Here is a 7,500-nt window from a genome sequence, read left to right as displayed (position 1 = left end):
ACTGATCCGTGTACTGAACTCATATCAGCATGCTGACCACATATATCAGCATGCTGGCCCTTCCCGTGGACTGTCCGTGTACTGATCCGTGTACTGATCCGTGTACTGAACTCATATCAGCATGCTGACCACACATATCAGCATGCTGGCCCTTCCCGTGGACTGATCCGTGTACTGATCCGTGTACTGATCCGTGTACGGATCCGTGTACTGAACTCATATCAGCATGCTGACCACACATATCAGCACGCTGGCCCTTCCCGTGGACTGTCCGTGTACTGATCCGTGTACTGAACTCATATCAGCATGCTGACCACACATATCAGCATGCTGGCCCTTCCCGTGGACTGTCCGTGTACTGATTTTGGACAACTGATGCACCATGTCAGTACACATATCAGCACGCTGGCCCTTCCCGTGGACTGATCCGTGTACTGAACTCATATCAGCATGCTGACCATACATATCAGCATGCTGGCCCTTCCCGTGGACTGTCCGTGTACTGATTTTGGACAACTGATGCACCATGTCAGTACACATATCAGCATGCTGGCCCTTCCCGTGGACTGATCCGTGTACTGATCTGGACATAAGCTCGAGTTTTGATGGACTGGACTGTCCAAGTCAGTCTGATTGGTCCAAGTAGTACTTATGCTGGCTCGACTTTCCATCATCCAACCAAGTGTTAAGCAAGCGTACTGAAGGGATGAATTAACTCTTTTGTGTTATAAAACATGTGTGGATTGCCATTAACCAAGACAAGAAGAGAAGGCCCATCAGGCCACGACCAGGCCCAGCCATGGCCACGTCCAAGAGAGAGAGAGTCGGTCACATCCTAACCGACTTAAGGAGAGAGAGAACCGACAGCAAGGAGGAGAGAGAGTCGGCCAAAGCATTGGCCAACTTAGGATATAGATAGTTTCCTTTTCCATGTATTAGTAGATTTCCTATTTCATGTAGGATTAGGATAAGTACTCTTTCCATTTATCTCTATCTTGTAATCCTTATATAAGGAACCCCCTTTGTTCATTAATAATATACAGAAAGAATTACACACGAAATATTCAGTCTCAAACCCTTCTTTTACAACACGTTATCAGCACGATAGTCTCCATACCCTGAGACAAAACCATAAACCAAAATCCGTCACACATAAACCCTAAATCAGGCGGAACTTCAAATCGATCGATCTCTCCAACCCCGACGAACCAGACGACGAACAACATATCAAATTGAAGCTCGTGACGAGACGAATCCATCAGCGCAAACCGTTTGTTGATCCGATCTCAGACGCGCCCACACTCGCAGCAACAATACACGGCGCCGACTTAGTTCTTGGAACCCTAATCCGAGCAAACAAGATTTTCTAGCCAAATTCAAATCTTGTGAAAGATAAGTTCATCATACCTTAGTTATTTGATGATATATTGTTTAGATTATGATGTTCATGTAATCTAATACTCTTTGTTTTATTGTTTCATGAGCTGAAGAGGAGTTAGTGCGAAGAACCCTAAATTGTTCTTGCTTGAATTCTGGCTTGCATACATCCGATCAGATCCAGCCCTAAGGTGTTTCTGATCCTAGACGTCCTCAGCTCCCTGTTCAAAACAAAGCCAGTCCACGATCCAAGTGAGACAGCTCGCAATCTAGATCAGCTTGCATTCGCGAAATAGACAGCACGCGTCCGAGGTTTATCCGTCCATCTTGGTGGTCCGGTTCAACCCTACAAACAGTGGTATACCGATTAATCTGAGAACCTAGTGATCAAACCTAAAACCCTAAGAGTTCTTGATCAAACCCCAAAATTAATAGGGATTAAAATTGATCATCTCATAATCACTAGATTGAAATCGATTCCAATTAGAACATGTTTGATTGTTTTATTGTTTCTGATTAAATTATAAGAAACCCTAAATCTGGAATCAAAACCCTAAACCTTAAAAGCTAGAATCCGACTTTAAAAGTGCTCTTGCTTGATTGAAATCTGGATTGATTGAGGTTTAGGATTGATAGATTGATTGATAGATCTAATCTCTAAATTCGAAATCCTTAAAAGCCTTGAAACCCTTAATCGGCTACTTGAAAGTTTAAAAAATGGTTTTTGAATGAGAGTTAGGTTGCTAGATTGATTGATCCTAAAATCTAGTTGAAACATTACCAACCTTGAAATTGGTAAACTTGATATGTATTGTGTGGCATTGTGTTTTGTCATGAATCATATTGGACGACCATAAGGTCTAATGCATTGCACACACACGTGGCCTTGTGCCCTTGATAGATTGAAAGCCGTGTGGCTTAATACATATCTAAGTGGCTGTATAGCCTAGCATCCGGATAGTCACATGACCCGGACTGCATCATGATCCGATCCTTAAGATCGTTGTATCACATAATAATCGTGAAAATCTAAAGCATTACATTGCAAAGCCGTATGGCCTTATATCCGGATGGATATATAAACCAGATTATAACATGAACCAATCTCTAAGATTGCTGTATCACACTAAGATGGTCGTGAGGTCTAAGCATCACAAGACATGGCCGTGTGACCTGACTCACACCATGATCGATTGTTTTCATAGATGCGTAAGGACTTGTTTGTGGCCGAGCTTGTTAAATATCATGCGGCTACATGACAACATTGTGAACCTAAATATTAAATGACAATGTGACTTAGATATCGAAAAGGGACTTGGTGATACAATCACCAAGGACAACAATGAGAATGAATTGGTACAATATTCCATCATCTCATTGAAGGTCTAAAAGATCAGTACATCACTATGGAAAATCCACTAGACTTTGGGTATGCTTCACAGCATAGAAATTACCACCATAAAACGGTGTTGCTTCCAAAGGCTAGAAATGACTGGAAGAATCTAAGATTCTTGGATTACAAAGTCATGGATGAGTACAACTCAGTCTTGTTTAAGACAGTCTCAATGCTGAGACTTTGTGGTGAAATAGTAACCAAGAAAGAGTTACTAGAGAAGTCCTATTCCACATTCCATGTGTCGAAAGTCATACTGTAACAACAGTATAGAATAAAAGGCTTCGCCACTTATACTAACCTGATCGCATGACTGCTTCTAGCAGAGACCAAATTTTCGATACGACTAGTCTTATTGCTTTATGATTGCAATTGTGTTTTAACCTAAGGATCATTCACGATTTTTATATATAATGGAATTGGTTTTAAAGTTTATTGAATCTTGCCTGATCTTACTTGAACATATGGATGTTTTAAAGTATTGCCTAAAGGGCATAAAACCAATAAAACCATGAATGGTATAGCAAGCATAGTAAAGAAACTATGGCTAAGGCATTTGCCTATAAGGCATTATATACACCCAAAGAAAACGTGGTCCATTGAGTTATAATGAATGGTTTCCAAATAAGAAACAATGGACAAACTAGAACGAAGCAAGTTCCTTCAGATTTTGAAAGAAAAATCGCCTAAGACCTTGAAAGAAAGTGATCGAAAACTATACCAATGATCCCTACTGATTTAAAACTATGCTACAAAGATCAGTATGATAAGAGGCAAGAGAGGTGGTGACTATAAAGACATAGCCCACGAAATTATACACTATATGGCAAGATAGGATTAGCCTTCCTAAAGTTTAAACTTGATGCAAAGAAATTGAAAAGGCACAAAGTTATCCCGTAAAGATCTCACGTTGTGAAACATGTACACATAGGGAAACTTATTAGGCTTAATAATCCCAAAGCACCACGACCTTATAGTATGGTCATGAGGGGGAGAGAGGATAAACCCATGATCAATACTACAAGTTCGTGTACTATGGTTTAAAGACCATGTTATATGGCTCGACCATTACTCGGCCATAAAGGGCCATTACCCGACCAAAGAGACCATGATACAAACGGCCAAACCAAAGAGGCTATCACCTATAAACAGCTTGGCCACGACCTGGCCATGACTTAGCCGTGACTTGGCCTCATAGTGCAGCCTTGGCAGCACACAGTCCATGACTCGGCCAAAGAGGCCGAAGAGACCATGAGAGACAACGGCCTGGCCGCAAAGGCCATAACCGGCCGGAAAGGCCATTACCTATAAGAGGTTCGGCCATTACCTATATGCTTGGGGACATTATGAATATACATGTACAGAATGATAATATGTATCAGGCCATATAAGTGAGCATAGATATTCCCATCTAAAGAATGAATACGGGTCATTAAAACCAGACATACCATCTTAAGAGATTTTGAAATAAACCACCACATACATATGTGTGCCGTCTAAGATGGAACCTCAGAAGAGGATTGGGAATATATGTTGGATAGGAGTATTACTTTCTCCCACGAATTCAAAGAGACCTTGAGCCAAAACATGGGTGATTAAAATAGTGGCCAGGTACGGATTGCATGATCAAAAGAATCCGACTATCCAAACATTAAAGGAGAAAGATTATAAGCTGGATAAAGAAAGAGTAAAGGAATGATAAGAATGGTTTTAACCATCATTGTCTTGGCAAGATCCTCGGACTAGAAAATATGATATAAGACGTCCAAAGTAAGATAATATAAAGATAGCCAATTGAGAAGCTAATCGAGATGCCAGACACTGACCCGAAAAGAATGATTAAGTCATAACCAGCTTAGCACCAAATGAAACGTCCTAGAAGAGACATAATCAAGTTGCTATAAGAGTCTATACAAGATAGACCAAGTGTTCCATAAGATAAAGGAAACTCGGATAGAAAGGAAAGGTGCATAGACAGATCCGAGTTCATGATAAGAGAAACCATACAGACATTGAGAAAAGGCTGCGCAGCTAGCTATCTAAGGTACCAAACCATGTAGTCTTGGGACGCCAAGCTACTAGGCAACAAAGGTCCTGGATAATGAAATCTCAAAGTGATCAGATCATGTCTGGAACATAATGGAACCACATGAAAGTGTCGACACACACACACATGAACATCTATATAAAGATGCATAAGAGAATAGCACTTGAACATAAAGAGATAAGCGAGGATCAGTGAACCCACGAATGAGTACTCATCATACAATCATAGAACCATAAAGATCATAAAGAATAGAAAGAAAAACGTGGAGGTTCAAGTATCTAAAGAGAGATGAGCGTATTGGCCATGTACATATACAGAAACGCCATCCGATAAACCAGTGAAATAGATGGATCTTGTGAGATAAAAGAAACCGTGAGAGAAGACACATAATCACGTGACCTAGAGTGTCCATGTCTTCATATTGACAGCATTAGATCATAGCTTGCACAAGGTACTCACAAAGATCAAAGGAACAGATTATAAGGAGATGAACTCCTATGTGGTGATTGCTGCTACAGATTTTCGATATTAAACCAAGTCTGGTCATAAGAAAGAAATAGATACAATACTGATGTAGTAAGCAGCATATGGATCACTGGATAAGATAAGACAATATAGAATGAAAGAACAGCTTCGTTCCTAAGCTGATTCATGGACTGAAAAGCAGCTGCATATGGAAAAGAAATTGATCATACATGATCATTGATCTTGGAGTTGTATAAAAGACAATCCAATAAACAGTCTATATACATAAGAGGTTTTATAAGAAATTCCTTGTGCTTATACTAAACCTAAAGGAGGTTAGTGGGTGTCTGGCTAAAAACGTCCAGCACACCAGCTGAGAGCATCCGGCTCTCTGGCCAAAAGCGTCCAGCCCTCAGGCTAAAGACGTCCGGCCTATCAGCTCAAAGAGCGTCCAGTTCTTCTAGACACGTCCAACTTTTAGACCTAAGAAGCGTCTGAACCTTCTTGGTCACAGGCTAAAAGAAACTAAAGATCAACCATCAGGTTGCAATCCGACATCAGATCCCTTAAGGATCCAGCATAGCAGAATGGTCTGCCGCTGTATGAACTTCATAAAGCTTTGTCATAAGATTAAAAGGAGACATCTAATCTGTCGGATACCAAAGAAGTATTGTAGTCCATAAAGCTTTTAAGATCTATGACCTGAGGTCATGAGGCGCCCATTAAGATTGGAATAAGGCATTACCTAAGGCAAGAAAGATCGATGTCCATACATGAGATGTGTTCGGCCTAAGAGCCATGATAAGAGATTGTAAACCTCAAAGCAATAATCATTGAACACTCATAAATAAGTGGACAAGTATGGACGTGGTCTATGAACTAGACATGGATCGACCAGATTGAAACATGGTCGAATGATAACTGTCCAAACAAAGTAAAGAGTTTGATGTTCGACGATCACATCTAGACTATGGACAGATGCAAACACGTTTTGTAAAGACCAACAAGTGATCCCGAGGACAATGTGATTCACATTGCTTAGCACACATGCTTTAAACGGGACACTCAATGTCAAAGGACATAAGAAACGCCCTAAGAGGTCTAAGTGGTCTTAAGTACGGTGCAGTACAGAAACTGACCGATTACTCCCATTCTATACCTACAGGATAGATCATGCATTAGATGCGTAGTATGTAGAACCTACACCGAGGTTCACATCAGGGGGAGTAGTGCGTGTTGTACTCTTTTTCCTTCATCATGGTTTTGTCCCACTGGGTTTTCCTGATAAGGTTTTAATGAGGCAACATGAAGCGTACTACAAATCCTGTATGGTTATGGCATCCAAGGGGGAGTGTTATAAACATGTGTGGATTGCCATTAACCAAGACAAGAAGAGAAGGCCCATCAGGCCACGACCAGGCCCAGCCATGGCCACGTCCAAGAGAGAGAGAGTCGGTCACATCCTAACCGACTTAAGAGAGAGAGAACCGACAGCAAGGAGGAGAGAGTCGGCCAAAGCATTGGCCAACTTAGGATATAGATAGTTTCCTTTTCCATGTATTAGTAGATTTCCTATTTCATGTAGGATTAGGATAAGTACTCTTTCCATTTATCTCTATCTTGTAATCCTTATATAAGGAACCCCCTTTGTTCATTAATAATATACAGAAAGAATTACACACGAAATATTCAGTCTCAAACCCTTCTTTTACAACATTTTGGGTTTTGATGCTCCCGTCAGGATGCTTTTGGCCGAGACTTGTTGCACATCGGGCTCATTTCATTTCATCGGCAATCTGAAATATTAGGTTGAGAGTGATTCACCAAGTAAAATCTCGAACCTCTGACGGGATCTTCTTATATACTTGAATTTTTTGGGGTTTTTGGTTTTTCCGTTTTTGGGAGGAACATGTGATTGGAAGGGGAGGGTCGAATTTAGCGACAAAGGGCTGAATCTCTTGGATCGTGGCAGCAGGCCACTCTGCCACTTACACAATACCCGTCGCGTATTTAAGTATCTTTAAGTCGTCTGCCAAGGATCTACCCGCCACTCGGTGGGTAATTATAATTCAAGGCGGGGTCCGAACCGGCGCTTCCACCGAACGGACTTAGCCAACGACACGTGCCTTTGGGAGCCGAAGCTCCTACTGAGGTCGGCAATCGCGCGGGCGCGCATGCGTCGCTTTAGCCAGGATTATGACTGAACGCCGTTAAGTCA

The sequence above is a fragment of the Brassica napus genome, unplaced genomic scaffold, assembly GCF_020379485.1.
Source record: "Brassica napus cultivar Da-Ae unplaced genomic scaffold, Da-Ae ScsIHWf_600;HRSCAF=893, whole genome shotgun sequence".
Classification (NCBI taxonomy): domain Eukaryota; kingdom Viridiplantae; phylum Streptophyta; class Magnoliopsida; order Brassicales; family Brassicaceae; genus Brassica; species Brassica napus.
The sequence above is the reverse complement of the archived record's forward strand: the minus strand, read 5'-3'. Positions refer to the sequence as shown.